Source organism: Ctenopharyngodon idella, chromosome 4 (assembly GCF_019924925.1).
Source record: "Ctenopharyngodon idella isolate HZGC_01 chromosome 4, HZGC01, whole genome shotgun sequence".
NCBI classification, from domain to species: domain Eukaryota; kingdom Metazoa; phylum Chordata; class Actinopteri; order Cypriniformes; family Xenocyprididae; genus Ctenopharyngodon; species Ctenopharyngodon idella.
In genome coordinates this window covers 8,721,219-8,738,217 of record NC_067223.1, presented here as the reverse complement: position 1 = coordinate 8,738,217, position 16,999 = coordinate 8,721,219, and the positions used below count along the sequence as shown (strand labels likewise).

The window sequence follows — 16,999 nt, the reverse complement described above, 5'->3', positions numbered from 1 at the left end:
ACTGTCAGGGTGAATTAAACCTTACCTTGGCAACCCAGAATGCACAAACGTCAAAAGCAAATGTACCACGCTTTATCTCCCAGACGAATGCTAAACAGATTTAAACCAAAGTCAACAAGAAGTCGACTCACCTCAAATCATAAGTACAATTCCCTGAAGGGTCAGGGACACAATATTACTTCAAAAGGAAAAATACTAATGGTGAATGGAAAGAGATCTTCACGTTTAACATTGCTGGAACCTGCCCCTCTCAGAATGGATATTAAGAGCACAGCATAAATTTAGGATGCACAGCATAAAAATGCTGTGTAGATGGCACCATGTTACCCTCCCTCTGGCTTCTCATCTTTTCTCTCTTTGTAAGTACAAGAAATCATGTTTAAAACTGTAGTCTGACACCACTTTAAAATCGAGACTTAAGAAGGATGTTTCAAACAGCGAGTTCACCTAAAAAAGGAATATAATACATATACCTGTCTCCAGGTTTCAAATCATTTCATGCATCTGAAACAAAACTAATTTATTACCTGTCACGCATGGCTTAGCAGAGGCAAATATAAAAGCCGGCATAGAAGGATGTTTTCAATATAATCCTCGTGACCTAACCCCTGGGAAGATCTGCACCAGAAATATTCTGTTCTGCTCTCTTTCCTCAGGTATATTACTGAAACTACACTGAGGAGAGGTCATATCACCAAGTTCCAAATTTGGAACAACCTAAAGCCCAGTTCACAATGACACTGCATTGGCGGCTGCTAGTAGTGGTACGTCTGCTGTACGATGTTACTGGTGGGCTGTGTAACGGGCCATAGCTTTTAAAAATTTGGTAACACTTTGGTATGGGGAAAACAAATTCACTATTAACTACGACTTTTGCCTCAACAAACTCTTAATTTACTGCTTATTAATAGTTAGAAAGGTTGTTGTTGTAGCATTTAAGTTTAGGTATGGGGTAGGATTTAGGGATGTAGAATATGGCCATGCAGAATAAGGTATTCATTTGTGCTTTATAAGTTCTAATAAACAGCCAATATGCAAGCTAATAAGCAACAAGTTAAAGGTGAGAAATGTTCCCCATACTAAAGTGTTACCGAAAATTTGGTATTTGTAAATTTCGTTGCTGCTAAAAATGAATATTGAGGAAAACATTTGTATATACAGTAAATTGCGACAGTGCATAAAGCATCACATCATGCACAAGATGAACAATCTTCAATCAATGCATGAATCAAAATCACTCAATTTTGATTTCACAATTCCTGGCATGACTTTTTTCAGCAACTCCAATGACTTCTGGTTGAAATTCGGTTGAAATCCAATGACTTCCGGTTGCTTTTCTGCCCCTCAAACGTTGTCAGTGTGAACAGGGCTTAAGGTTAAGTGCACAATGCTGTTAGTTCATAGATTTGAACATCTAACCTTTGGGTTACTAGCCCAGATGTTTAGCCACTAAGCTAAGATCACAAGGCATGTGGGCATAAAGTCTAAAACTGAACTTTAAACACTTAGGCCTGGTTTCAAAGACAGGGTTTAGATTAGGCCAGGATTAGGCCTTTAAATATCTTTTATAAATGTCCCCTAGAAAAAAACATGACTGGTGTGCATCTTGAGACAAAACAAAGGCACTGACATATTTTAAGATATGTCAATGCAATTTGTTTCCAGTTAAAACAGCTCAAACATGCATTTTAGTCTGGGACTAGACTTAAACCTTGTCTGTGCAATAGCAACACCACAAGCTTTCTCTTGCTATATTTCCATTTCTGGATTATCTGCACCATGCACACAAATTAGGTGCTAGTGAAATTTACACATGCAACCAACAGACTCCTACTGTAAACATAAGGATTAAGTTGTTTAAAAAAAAAAAAGTATCAGCAATCTTGAAAAGATGACAAAAACATGGGGTTGAAAAAATATACACAAAGACGGACAGCCTGTAGTTTTGTAATAGGACTCACGTGTGCAACAGTGCTGACAGGAAGCTGAGTTTCTCACTGGTGGAAAATCACTCTCTCCTCATTATCCACACAGACATACGAGCTCACGTACACACCAGCACGCACACGCGGTGGGACGTAGGGGACGCACAGCGGGAGTCTATTCTGAAGATGTCACAAGCAGACAGAACTGTCACTCACAATTCACACATTTACCTACAGACAATCCCATCCAGTTGCACACAGAACTGCACATGACATGAGCATATGGGCATATGCACAGAGAGATCTGCAATAAGAAACTCGCTATGTTCCTAACATAAATATTTACGGTGCAAATAAACTTTGTGTTCTGCCAAGCACAAAACAGTTTCCAGGTACAAGTTAATTTACTTCCCACAGAAACAGCATATGTTAAATACATAAAAGGTCAAATTTCGAGAACGCACGTGTTTGTTGCTATAAGCTAACACAAATAGTGGGATGATAAGTTGTAAAAACTGTTGTAGTAACCAAATCATAACAGAAGGGTTAGGTACATGGTTCATTTGTCCAACCACACACACGTAAACAGGTTTTCAACAGGCCAGTAGAGGGAAACAGTCGAGCAGAGTCTCATTAAGCACAACAAGATTACAAAAATTGATTTTTCTTCCTCTTAGATTCCTGTTGGCTATTGTGTCTTACCGAGCTGTTCGAATGAAACACATCTTTACTCAAAGCTCATGCAGTTCAAGATCAGTTTCCCAAAGTCAGCTCATCAAGCCGCTATTTAATTGGGTTACAGGGTAAAGACACACTTGCTCTAACAGTACACAGAACAGCAAATGTATAAACTCCATACACTGTTAAAAAAATTATATTTATATATATATATATATATAATATTACAGAACTGGTGCAAACAGCAGTCCCACAACCAAAAAACACATTTAAAAAGCATTTAAGTATTCAAATTTTAGTTGTTTACTAAGATCTTTCTATTATCTATTGAATCCTACAATAATATTTAAAATATCAGCAAGCTTAATATATATAAAATCATCATTTATTGGATACTTTCAATTGGGAGGTGGCTGTCCCGAACCATAACCCCTAAGTTTCAACTTGTGAAAATGATATTGAAATAATTTTTGCAATTTTTTCCATTGTTGATTTTAAATATATATATATTTTTTTTTTTTTTTTTTTTTTTTTTTAAAAGGTGAAGTTAAAAAATTTATTTCATGAAATCATGAAATCCGCATTTTCATGTCACTACCAAAACAGTGTATGTTTTAGTCCATGGGCTGAGACTGATTTTAATCACACCACTACATTTTTGATCAGGAAATATTTCTGTGTCCCTCCCTCTCATAGCCTCTCTTTTATAGTAGATAGGTACCACCATTTTGAGTTAAATGTGTTCAAAAGTCTGAAAATTTATGTTTAATTTTAATGAATGTCACTACCAAACACCTTTTTTTCTGCAATTAAGCAAACTTTTTTGGGTGTTATTCCATAAAATTTAGTTTTCATGTGTGTACAACTGTTCAGAACTGTGCTAGATAACCATGTGCTGATTAGCATCTTTGAGCTAGGCTCAAAAGTATCTAAAATAGTCACTACTAAAACAGTCACAACCAAAATGACATCATTGTTTTTTGGGGGTTATTCAATAAAATCTATTTTTTGTGTGAGTACAACTGTTCAGAACTATGCTAGCTAACCATGTGCTGATTATCATCTTTGAGCTTGGCTTCACCACTGTTTCAGTCGTGACTGTTTCGGTAGTGACATCATTGTTTTGGTAGTGACAAAAGGGAACACATAATCATTTATTTGGGGGAAATAAACTATTTTAGTACAGTTATGCAAATTATTATAATTTTAGTATGTTTTATTATGTAAATCATTAGTGTTTTAGTATGGGAGTTAAAATTCTGTAATGTGTCATCATTCTCACCATAACTGCATCAGTTAGTGACCCAAAAAAAGCAACAGCAAACTCTGATACAAATTAATAATAACTATTTTATTTGAGGGAAATAGCAAAACTTAAACCTGGTTGGCTGGCACAGCCAATCAGCAGCCTGTAAGAACAGAGAGGGTGGTTCTTCCTTTGGAAGAACAGACAGAGAGAGTCATTCACCAGTTTCCAAACCAGTCATTCAGCCTCATCTCAACTGCTCGTTCATACTCTAGTGCATGTGAACACACACTCTCACATGCTACATATCAGCTCAATACAGTGGACTCATTCTAACAGCTATGACATTTCTAATACTTTAATAATATAAAGTACTGTATCTTGCTCTCACATCATAAATAATGCCATGTTTGCACTCTATGCATTCCATATTCCATTCTATTTCCAAGTCTATCTCTCAACTACAACCAAGAAGACTTTGAAAAATGTCAACATTATTTTCATCCTTGCTGATAGCACTGTGTTTAAGGTCTCTTAAAGCTCTCTGGGGGCAAAAAGACAAGCAGACTGTCACGCATTCAAGGCTGAAACGCCACTGGAACGCGCTGAAATGATTAAGTTTCGTGTTTTATCACAGTCTGATGGTACTTGCTGTTTCTCCTTGAAACTCAGGGGCACTCTGACTGCACTGAATGCTTAACACATTCATCTACACCTACACTTTATACAAACAAATGAAAAAAAAAAAAAAAAAAAAAAAGCCATATTGTTGCCTCGGGTGCATGCAAATGCAAACACATACTGCCATTCATTCACCTATAGCTTTATGCTATTGAAAGGCAAGCCACAATTGCCCACATGCAGAGACAATCCTCCACTCACTGTAGAAAAAACCCTGCGTCTTATCCGCTTCTAAAGAGAACAAATTCCACTCGGTTCACAAAAGCTAAAATACTTCATTAACACAATCTTCATGAATTCATAATTTATACACAGAAACCTCTAGACACAGTCAGCGGCTGTGAACACTGTGAAGTCCCACTATTAACAGAATCCTTACTGAAATACGACTCACCATAAACATACTCCTCTGATTACTTTATATTCCCATAAAAACTCACACCCTCAGCTGAGAATAGCGGAGCATAACAAAAGAGTTCAGGTTGAAGTCAGTGAGAAACTGGCAATTAGAAGGTTTGCAAACAGCAGTGATGCATAACTGAAGATGGTGCTCATTTCCACATCTCTGAGGGCAAAAGACAGGTGACGTGTACAATCGACAAACTGAACATCAGAAACATGTTAAATGTGTCCTCAGCTGATTCATGCTGCATTGAGGCTTTGCAGATGTGTTGCTTTGAGACATGAGATGAGACAATGGCTCGAATGAGTAAGAGTCATAACATTGTAACAAGCCATTACTGCAGCTGCCCCTGATTTGACATGTAAATTAGGGAAAAACTCTTGATCCGCCCATAACTACATCTCTCTATGAATAAACAATGCTTGGATAGATAGATAGATTGATAGATTGATTGATTGGACTACGCGTTGAACGCATCACCATGGGCGCGCAAAACAGACCTCTTGTGTTTTGATGACCCTGATGAAATAACTAAAAATTACGCACAATTACGGGGAACCAAGGTCTGCCAAACAGTATGACACACAGTGCCTACAAATAGCACGGCAATTGTCAGAAATTCTAAGGGAAAAATCTCACATGTGATAGCCGGCCGCTCATTCTCCACCCTGTGCCGGCAGGTAAAGCGCGCGCAGAAAGGAAGCGCTCACGCACGCGGCTCACAGAGAACAAGTTGCGCTCTCGAGTTAACGAGAGCGCGGCAGCCGCGTGCCAGTAACAGGCTCTGTTTTTCGCTTTAGACTTTTAACAGTCCCATGCGCGCTGTTTGTAGCGTTTCATCTCTGGCCAGGCATACAGAGTCTTTCCAAAATAGAGCTTTTGCGGAGAAACATGTGCGTAAAATAATGAATATCATGCGAACTGCGTCAACTCCACTTTCTATCATAAATCACGTCTTGTGCCTTGGTACAGCTCAGAGAAAACTGAAAATTGTGTCATTTACTTAACCTCATGTTGTTGCGAACATGTATGACTTTCTTCCGTGGAACACGAAAAGGTGATATGCACAATATTAGGGACTGACAGCCTTACTCACCATACAATAAAAGTGAACAGAGGCTGTCATTATGCCCAACATCTGCTAACCAGAAAGTAAAGGGCTTTGGAACAACATGAGGTTGAGCAAACGTTGACAGAAAATCATTTTTGGGTGAACTATCCCTTTAAGACTCGTTGACAGTCTATGAGCTTGTGTGCTTTTTTTAAATAAAGACTGACATATCTTAAAAATTGCAGTATAAAAAAAAATCTCTATATACTGTTCCTAGTTTTAAACGATAAAAGCTCCAGAGAGTAAAATAACACAATCCTGTAACGCACGGGTGCGGATGGTGCATTGCCCTCCTCACAGCACGCCCTTATACTACATAGCAGGTAACACGCCTCGCTTACCTGCTCAAATAACCTTTCCCAGTCGCTATTCCGTTAAATAACAAGTTCAAGATGTAAAACGCCAATCCGGTTATACGGTTGTCCCGTGTCAAGCGCTTACCTGTTCTCGCTGCGGATTTCACCTCACCGCCGCAGTCGCGCTCACACTGCGGATGATAGGCACCTTCACAGGAATCCCAACTCACTTACTCCACAAATAGCCGCCTTTTTAAAAGAACACTCGATTCGCTGTGTTTCGAGTATCACAGACACTTCTTTTTATCGCAAAGATCCTCCGCGTTTAATTTCCTCAAGCAGAAACGACAGACGAGCTTCAGAATCCCATCAACGAATAAGCTGAAGCGCTGGTGAGGTGACCGTTAAAACTGCCGCTCGAGCTATAGTTTCCATCATGACGTGCTGATTGACAGAATTTAAAGCGCGCTAAAACGGCAACTGGAATTCCGCGTGCAGCAGCAGCAGCTGTGGGAACGAACGCGCTGTGCGCGCTGCAGTCAGAGCGGCTGTTTCGGAGTTTGCTGGTTCGCAGCTGACTCCCAAGTAGGCTACCAGAGGAGAGGCGTGAGTCAGTGGCTTTCTGCTGAGACGCAGCGACTGTCTTGTTTTACAAACCCTCCTGACTCGCCCGCAGTGACATCCCGAATCTGGCCGCTGATTGGGCTAATTGTAAAATCTCATTGGCTGCAATCAGCGCGCGCGGCTGGCATGAATGAGGCATATGCTGCGCCCCAATGTCTTTTAATGTGTCTATAATGCATGCATTACACCGTGGAACGGATTTGGGGGAAACACGCGGCTGAACATAATACTGCGGACAGAATGGTCTATGGATTTGAATATCTAATCAGCAAGATCATTTGGAGATGGAGATTAGGATATAAACATGTAATACAAACATTTTGTCAGGAGATTAGCTTTACACCCATTTATTTACGCTCATTATTGTACATTAATCAAAATAAATATAGATTCGCAAATAAAACAAAACAAGCCAGGCCGTCAATTTAATTAACAAACAACGTATGAAAAGAACGTGGATGTTATTAAATAGGATATTAACCTTTGGACGTTATTATAAATGTGTCATAAAACCGCATTGCAGAAACAAGTGTTTATGATTTTTGGCTTCATGTATTACTTTCATAACCAATAATCTGACAAACTTTTCCACCTTGCTGTATATATGAAGAATACTCATTGGCATCATGGTATATGGTTAAATCACTGCAATATTCCTGAACGCAAAGCTCTCAAAACACTGCATCACAGCTCCACCTGCAGGCGCATACAGTACTGCATGCATATTCAGACCCTCATGCAGAGGACCACAGTCCTGGTCCTGATTCCTGAAGGACACCAAACTTTACATTTTGTATGTCTCTCTTATTTAAGACTCATTTCAGGACATAACACCTCCAACAATGAGCTAATGAGTTAAACCAAGTGTCTTTGATATATGGGAGACATGCAAAATAGAACCAGTCATTCATTTCTACAGACAATAATAATCTGATGACTTGTGTTCATTCATGTGTTTATTCCTGAAGACAGCAGTCAGTTCAGATCTTAGATGAATCAGCACATTCGCTCATTTCAAATCTTTTGTTTGTTTGTACAGTGCTGAAATGTAAACCAGGCTTGTGTTGATCTTTAAGGTGTAGTGGTATACGTAAACTCCTCACAGTTGTTTTCAAACATTTAAAATGTGTTTGAAATTATATGGCTTGTTTAACAAAACTGATTTACAAGCACATGTGAGTCATTTCCTAAATTCAAGGAGACTACATGAGAGGCTTGCATGCATTGATGATCCTTGGTAATATTCAGAAATTCCCTCCGGTGTATCAAGTATTTGGAAGGACGAACTAATAAACTCTTTTAAAAGGACCCAGTGGTGGTGTTTTGGGTTAGGATTGAGTTTTTAAATGTATAATTACTTGGGGATAGCAAAGATGCTCTGGTCATCCAATGGGTCGATTCTTCCCAATTATCCAATTTAAATGAATAGTTGAAGAAAGTGGTAAGTTTGTAGACAACATCCTAATTAGTTAGCCTTGTGCATGCTTTGCATAAACTGTGAAAAAGTAATGAATAGATTTTAGGACATTTAAATACAAGCAAACTGAGGAATCAATCTTAAATGACTAATAATCAATATACACATCTTTGGTATAATGATGATAAATGCTCAAGCTGTGCTGACCCGTATGGATACAGTTCTAAAGTCTTTATATTTAAAAGAAGAAGAAAAAAAGTGTATATTATAATTAGGAATGCTAAAATAGAGTTCATGGCTTCTATTATTTTTTCAGGTTTTATTGTTTGATTAATTTTTTTATTAAATAATAGAGAAAAAGAACACAATTAGCAATACATAAATTGCAAATGGTAAGCTGATAACCAATAAAATGCTGATAATAAAATTACGTACTATTTTTGTAAATTACAAAAACTGAAATGAATAATTTTAAATGCTGTGTTAATGTAGGCATCACAACATTATAATATACAAAAAAAAAGGATAATCATTTTGAGATTAGCTAAATATTATGTTTAAAAGTGTTAATTATTAGTATTTTAAAGATTATCTTCTAACGCTGACTTAATCTAAATGTAAAAATAGTGTAAAATTAGCATATACAATTAAATGTCCAATTTTGGGCCTATAAACACACAGACAATATATCAACCAATAATAATGATAAAAAATCTTACCAATAACTGATATAGTACAGATATATTGTGCATCCCTAGCAATATTAACAATAATAATGTAATAAACTAATAAATTAGTAAATTAAGTGGCAGGATTCCCTGCAACTTCTTCACAATGATTAAAAATATATGCACAAGTTATATAAGTTAACTTTTATTAAGTTATATATAAGTTATAACATTAAGTTATTAACTATTAAGCTACAATGATAACTTATAGGCATGAACTGCAGTGTGTGACAACCTTTTCTCTGTGAACATTTTATATCCAACTGTGAATGAAGGAGATTAGGAAAGGACGACTGCAAAGTCAGAGTCATCTGTTATAAAACTAAGGGATTATACTATTGAAAGAATTGTCATCTGTAAAGAACATTGACCTTTTTGTAAATCAATGCAGAGACTATGAATCAACATTGAATATGTCTGTGAAAACACCAAAGTTCCTTTGTACAATTGGATGCCATTGATTGAGACTGCACAAGGGTCAACTTTGTAATCTTTTACACTTCTTGCCCTTGTCCCAGCGGCTGGGACCTGTCAGATAAAATTAATTTAAAGACAAAATAAACACACAAACAATTTGTCAGTTTAAACAAACGTTCCACAGTGCAGTGGAATTAAAACAGATCTGGACCCCGATACTGACCATTTTTCTGTCAGTCTGATCAATAGACACTGTGTAGACAGGATGCGGACCAGAGGAAAGGCCAATGATAAGCACAGCACAACAGTGTCAAACTATAAAGACAAGTAAAAGGAGTGATGGCATGGTTTATTTCTGAAAGTTTCTTTCTCAAACCATCACAGATACTGTGTGTTATACTATTTACATGCATAAACATCTTGTAATGGAATATTTTGCCTTCACATGACAGATCTGTATGATCTACTCCTCTGTCAAGCAATGAGTGTTTTCAGTGATTTTCTGTCAGTTACTCTAGATAAGAATCTAGTTAAGATATATTATTCCTGCTCATGACAGAGAGGTACAATCAAGCATCGCTCAAATGATCAGTGTGTGTGCAGTGAAGTAGATTTAAAGTTCATAAATTTTTCTCCGCTGACACCTGCAGATAGATTCCTCAGACAGGTTGTGTCTGCTGAGGAATGATCAATAACATTGATTGGAGTGTTTGGGGCCTATAAGAACAGGAAGAAGGAAGCGAAGCATGAGGGCGACTCATGTTGAGTCCTTTTTGGGTCCTCAAGTTTGTGTTTGTGTGTATGCAAGAGAAATGGGGGTCAGTTTAACAGTCTAAAAAAAAAAAAAAAAGAAATTTAGCATCAAAGCCCCTTTCAGACAGAGATTCCGGAAAATACACCGCTAATTTGTCCTGGGTTGATTTTGGTTCATTCACACTGCCAGTGATTTTCTGGAATCTGTGCGCATTCACACACATCCCGTAAAGATCCCATAAAGACATGTGATGTGTAATGTCTCCGCAGCGTCTTAACTTAAGATCGTAGACTCTTAAGTTTGCTTATGATCTGTGATTTCTCTCTCGAGAAACCACGCTCGTGCATTTTTTTCTTTTGATTTGATCATAAACTAGCACATCGCATACCGTTCCATAAGCTGACGAACGATCTCAGCTTCAGTGTCATCACTACAACACACCCCTGGCTTACGGCATTGATTACTGCCTTTGTTCAAACAGGGCACATTCCAGTGTTGTGCCGAATTCTGACCCCCGCCAAATTCTGGTCCCCCTGGGTGACCACAAAAGGCACAAAAGGTTAGGATTAAGGGTGGGGTTAGGATTAGGTAATCAGGTAGCAACTTCAATGAGGGGGGTAATAATTTGGCAGGGAGTCAACTTCAGCACAACACCGGAAATGATCCTGGCAATGTTAATAGGTCTCCATCCCGGAACCAATCCCAGGACGTGTTTGCGTTCACACAGAAGGCACTTTGGCAATTTTATGGCAATTTTCTGGGATCAACATGCTGTGTGAAAGGGTCTCTATTTTGCACTGCCAACGAAACCTTACAAATTCACAGCTGAATTAACCGTCATTCCTGAATAAATCAGTCTTTTGAATTAGGTGAGTGAATGATTCAATGATTCGGTTAATTGTTTAATTCCTGAATGAATCAGTGTTTGTGAACAAACCAGTTCAGTAAGTAATTTAATGACTCACTCAAAGACAGTGGCTGCATCTGAAATTGTGTACTTCTCTACTTTATAGTAGGTGAAAAACAGTATGTGACAAAAAAAAATGTATGTCCGAATTCACAGTACTCATAAAAGAGTAGGCAAAAAGTACCTGGATGATCTACTTCCGACGAGATTCCAGAGTGTACAAATGATGGACACTTTACTATCCCATGAGGCCACAGATTTGTGGATGCCAGAGAAACGACACAACTGATGTAGGTCACATGATAATGACAACATAGCGAATACATTGATACCATATAGAACATACTTTTTTTAAGTGCTCACAAAGTCAAAAAAATTACCTACTCAAGAGAGTATGCGATTTCAGATGCAGCCAGTTATTTATTTCAGTCCTAAATGAATCAGTCTTTTGAACAATTCGGTTGAATGAACGATTCAATGACTCACTCATCAAGAGTGTAATTTGTTTTGGTCCTGAATGAATCAGGGCTTTGAACGAATCGATTGAGAGAGTGGTTGCACGTACCAGCTACATAATATCCATTCATCGGTCATCTTTCTCTGCATTATGGGGCACCGTACTAGATTTATGTCATTACATCATGCATACAAAATGTGTACACACACGCTAGGGTCAATTTCAAAGCCATTTTAAACCATGGACAATAATATTTATGGGCTGCCAATGAAAGGACAGGATTTATAGTGTCTGCCTTCATAAAAGTGTCCACCCTCTTACTGGCTGCTTTTTGTGTTTCAAGACTGATTTCTGTCTGATGAACATCCCTTCAGAAACAGCATCCCTGCCACTGCTGTGTACAAGACCTCATCTGTTCTTACAATCTATCTGCCATCAGCAGTGTCAAAACCAGGCTGTAAAAACCTTAAGTCAGCCCAATTACTTAAGTTAAGCCCATGTTTTCACTGACATATTCATGTTATTTATCTACATAAAAGTCAATGTTCTTCACAGATGACAATTCTTTCAATTGTATAATCCCTTAAAAAGTCTGTACTAATTACTTTTGCTTATGCAGGCAGAAATTCTGTTTACAGAGTCTATACCAGCGGTGTCCAAACTCGGTCCTGGAGGACCAACTTGCCTCAACACACCTGCCTGGAAGTTTCTAGTATGCCTTGCAAGACGTTGATAAGCTGGTTCATATTAAAAAAAAAAAAAAGATTGCAAGGCAAGGCTGAATTTGGACGCCTACATGAGATTCATGACTGTTGTCACTGTTCCTCGCACACAGCTGGTCACTCCATCCTCTCGGTCAATGGCAATCATTGTGTGCATCATGTGTGTCTTCCAGGCACAGCAGCCAAAGTCAGACAGTCTCATCTGGAGAGATTGGTTTATTACATAGGGAGACGTCCTCAAGGAAAGGTTGCAGAGGTCCTCCAGGGGCCTTCAGATGCACATGCGAAGATTTCCGCGAAAACTTGCCCTTCATCACAGCACGCTATCATTTGCATGGCTGAGATGCAGCAAATGTCTGTTACCCAAGGCTGTGGCGATAAGCCCAAGTTACAAATACAGTCTTCACTGAAAACTTTTACCAGAGAATCTCCAGAATGTTCTTCCGCTTCAGGCAATTCAATCACGCCTGCTGAAGGTGAGGTTATCTGTGTACACGGTCTGGTCACCGGCAGCAATGTGTGCAATCACATAGCAGGGGGTTGCTTCACCGGCTCTTGTTTTGTGGTTCAGCTTGTCTGCATGATGTTTCTCTCTGGCGGTTTAAGGCTCCAAAAGCCCATATCCTATAATCCAAAAGCTTGTGCAGCAAGCTCATTCCAAAAGGGTTTTTGATATAAATCATTAAAGAAAACCCAAACACTGCAATACACACAGGTTAATAAGTGAAAAATGGGCTGTTAAAAGTTTTAAAGACCGAAATAGACATGCTAGTTTGTTTGAACTGAACAAAGCCCTCTACCATTTTTCCTTACATCCTCAAGTATTGATGTAGATTTTTTTTTTTTTTTTTTTTTTTTTTTTTTGTTAAAGTTAATAAGAAATTGAAATGGAATACATTTACTTTTAATGCATGTTCCTAGACTTAGTGTGAACAATTTATTGAGCATGTTATTTCAAAGAAAAAGTTTGTTTTCTTAATCTATCCACCTTATTTTTAATGTAAGACAGGGTGCATCCGAAATCGCATACTGTATAGTAGGTACTACATTTGTTTTGAAACTTACTTCATGACCGGTAAAGAAGTATGTTCTATATAGTATGAATGAAATTCGGACGTACTTCATCCGCCATGTTGTCAGTGTAATGTGACCTACGGCGTCAGTTGCGTCGCTTCACCTCCATTCACAAATCCTCTAATGTGGCCTCATGGGATTGTAAAGAGTCAATCGAATGCGCACTTCAGAATTTCGCCGCAAGTAGTAGGTCACCCGGGTATTTTTTTACTTGTTTTATGAATACTATGAATTCGGACATACTATTGGCTCACATACTGTTTTTCATTTACACTGTAAACCCGAATAAGTTGGCAAACTCAAAAAAATTTAGGCAATCAGTTGCTTAATGTTTAAGTACGCTAATTCATACATTTAACTTGAAAATTTCATATAACCTCAATGTGAACATTTTTATTAGTGTAAACTTAGCTAGCTATAACAAACTTGCTAATTTGCTAACATGCGAAAAATAGCATGGTATAACACTTGCTGAATGAGTACAGCAATATAAAGCATTTAACATACTTGCTCTCAATGATGGTAACTCTCCAAATACCCACATTAACAGAAATTAGCATGACAAAACATTAATCACTACTAAATCTCCCACTTAACATTAATCTTGCACAAAAAAACATTATATAACTCTTAATTTTTGCATTAACTCTCTCTTTTGTGTGCCATGGGCAAAGCATGCTGGGAAATATAAATCCCAGCCCAGTTTCAGTTAAACTTAAGTTTGTCTAAATTAAAAGAAATAAGTTCATAAAACTCAAAACAACGAAGTTGTTATGTTTAACGAAGTTGTTAATATGTTTAATTTAAGTTTGTCCTACTCAAACCAATTAATTATTTTGAGCTTTGGGTGTACTATTTAGTATGGAGGTAGGCATATTCTGAAGCAGTATTAGTCTTTGCAGGCTGTTAGTTAATGTTAACCAACAACCATAGAGCTACTAATAATTTGTTTTAGCAAACTCTTTAGCAAATGGTCAAGCTCCAGTCTGGTACTCTTTTCTCAATCAAGTCTTTTTCCAATGGATAAAATCAAACACTGCTCTACGTTTTTCTTAGTGATTATCCTGTTTCACTCAGAAATACATCACATTACAAATTTTAAAGTAGGTCGAACACGACAATTCACATCGATTCAAGCATATACCTCTAAACAGTCCAACCTTTGTGTGTAATACTGTTTTTTTCATGTACAAACCACCTCTAAGAAGACAATATGGCAACTTCAAGAATATTACAAAAATTCTCATGCTAAATGTGTCTAAAAAGGCTGAAGATAAATGTGTATTTTGTAGAGTTAGAAAAGCTATTTATCACATGGTCAGGACATTTAAAGCTGTTTAAAGCTTTTAGAATGTCTACAATCACTGTTCAATTTAGATACAGCTGCACAAAGCAGTGAGCTATATAGAAACATATGAACAACAGTGGAGCTATAATGATATCTTTTGTTCTGTAGTGGAGGGAGAATTCACTTGTGCTTTACAGTGTCGTTGAGACTGATTGAATGTCCGTCTTATTGCGGATTTAATTTGTGTTATTTGTTATGCTGACTGAAAGCTTTTGTAAATAAAGAAAAAAAATCAATCTCTCCCACTCTTTCTTGAGTTGATATATGGAACTCCATATTTCATGCTTGGCCTCTTTCATTTACCCAAACTTTGCCTGTACCTGCTATTACCAGAACACACAATTATTCTCAGCATCCATCTCTCTCTCAGATTCAAAAATAAAATTCACAAGTTCTGAAGGCTACATAAAGATATGAACGACAGAAAGGGAAAAACGCAATGATATATTATTCTCATGAGAGCCCAGGTGAAATATGCATTATTTCATTACAGATCAATCCATCACAGGTCATTAGGAAGAAGTGTCAAATGCCCATGTGTCAGAGTGTATATTTTTCTTTATTATACTAATTAATGTGCTTCTCTATTGATAGCGGCATGATGGATCAGTGTTGTTACTGTTAACTCAAAATTAAAAAAAATGAAATAAAGCTGAAATAATATTAAATATAAATATTAGATTAAAATAAAAATGTCTTGTCTGAACAACTAAATGAAACAAGTTCAAGTTTAAGTACTAAAATTACTCAAAATAAAATAAAATAAATTTAAAGCTACACTATAAAAATTATAGGTTGTTTCAACCCATGTTTGGGTCAAATATGGACACACTTATCAATTAGTTTTAAAAAATTTAATTAAGTGTATATATATATATGTATATATATATAAGATTACTAAAAGATTAAGTAAACCACATAAGATTACAAAAATGTAAATGAAAATTAAAACTAAAAATATAAAAATAAAAGCCAATTTAAAATATCAATAAATACAATAATAGTAGCTATATAAATAATAGTAAAATAGCACTGTCATGGGCCGATAGGGTAGACCAGGTCTAGTTCTCACACTTTTTACTCTAGTCTAGTGTATATTTTACAGAGTAGGTTTATTTTTGAAGGTCAAGTTCTAGACACATAAAGCCTTGTCTACAAAACAACATATTTTCTCCGTTGTTGTTACTCAGCAAAAAAAAAAAAAAAAGAGACTCACTGAACAAAATATGACCTTTTGTAGCCAAGTTTTCACAATGGAACTTGCCGGTAAAAAAACTGAATACAAAACAGTGACATTTAATTTTAAAAAAATCTCTTAATTTTAGAGGATTTTCAAGTACTTGAAAACAACATACAATAGCACTGTTAATGAAAAAAAAAAACACACACACACACATTTGTGCAAAAAAAAAGAAAAGAAAAAGAAACCTTACCAAGATATAGTCCTTGTGACCAACTTCCTTGTGTGACCAACAGGAAGCCCCTGTCCCCCCTTTAAATGAAAAAAAAAACCAAAAAAAACATTAAGTATCATGGTTAACTTGTGTCTACAGTCTATTATTATGCACAGAACTTAATTTGACCATAAAGAATACCACTTCTAGACAGCTGCTCAGCTGTCACAACTAATCGTCACAACACACACATAACATAAATCAAAAAATGACCACAAAAGGAGTGACAGAGTTCAGTAACATGACACAGTAAGATTAATATTTCCTCCAGCCTGTACCGTCAGGCTCATTGTTTTCAATAAAGTGTCACGGCGCCCCATTACATAATCACATCTGCGATTTGGGATCAAGGTTTTGATGCAATCAATGCCTATTAGAATCAGCCTGTATTGATTGAAAGCAGAGAGCTGATACCATCTCTCCATCTCTGGCCTGCTTAGATCATAATCTCTCTCTAGTCTGCGTGGGACTTGATTGGCATTAATAGGTCAGTGTGTTGCCCACGGATGCAGGCGAGGATAATTTTTCACCACTAATAGTGTGACTGTAAACTGCCCTCAGACCCATTAGGGTCAAGGGCGGAGGTGCATCCTGCCCTCTCAGTTGTCTGGGAACAGGATGGAATTGTTGGGATGAGAACTTGAGAATCAAACAGATATAAGTGTGGGTTTCCCATTCTCTCTGGCTCACTACTACAATGTTTCCAAAACTATTTGTTTTAGGTAAAAGCGATATTAGTAAGCCTCAAGTAACCCTT

General features: G+C 37.2%; 1 protein-coding gene across 2 annotated transcripts in view; it reads right to left on the bottom strand.

The window, feature by feature from the left end:
* The window catches only part of plxna4 (plexin A4), a 146,067-nt gene extending 129,489 nt beyond the window's left edge, over positions 1-16,578 (bottom strand). The window contains exon 1 of one of the 2 annotated variants that reach the window (XM_051889881.1): positions 16,222-16,578. The gene's annotated coding sequence lies outside the window, so the exon portion shown is untranslated. Of the gene's footprint in view, positions 1-6,485; positions 7,076-16,221 lie in introns of those variants that run through there. The other variant, XM_051889880.1, reaches the window with a different exon arrangement.
* Between the last annotated feature and the right edge of the window lie 421 nt (positions 16,579-16,999).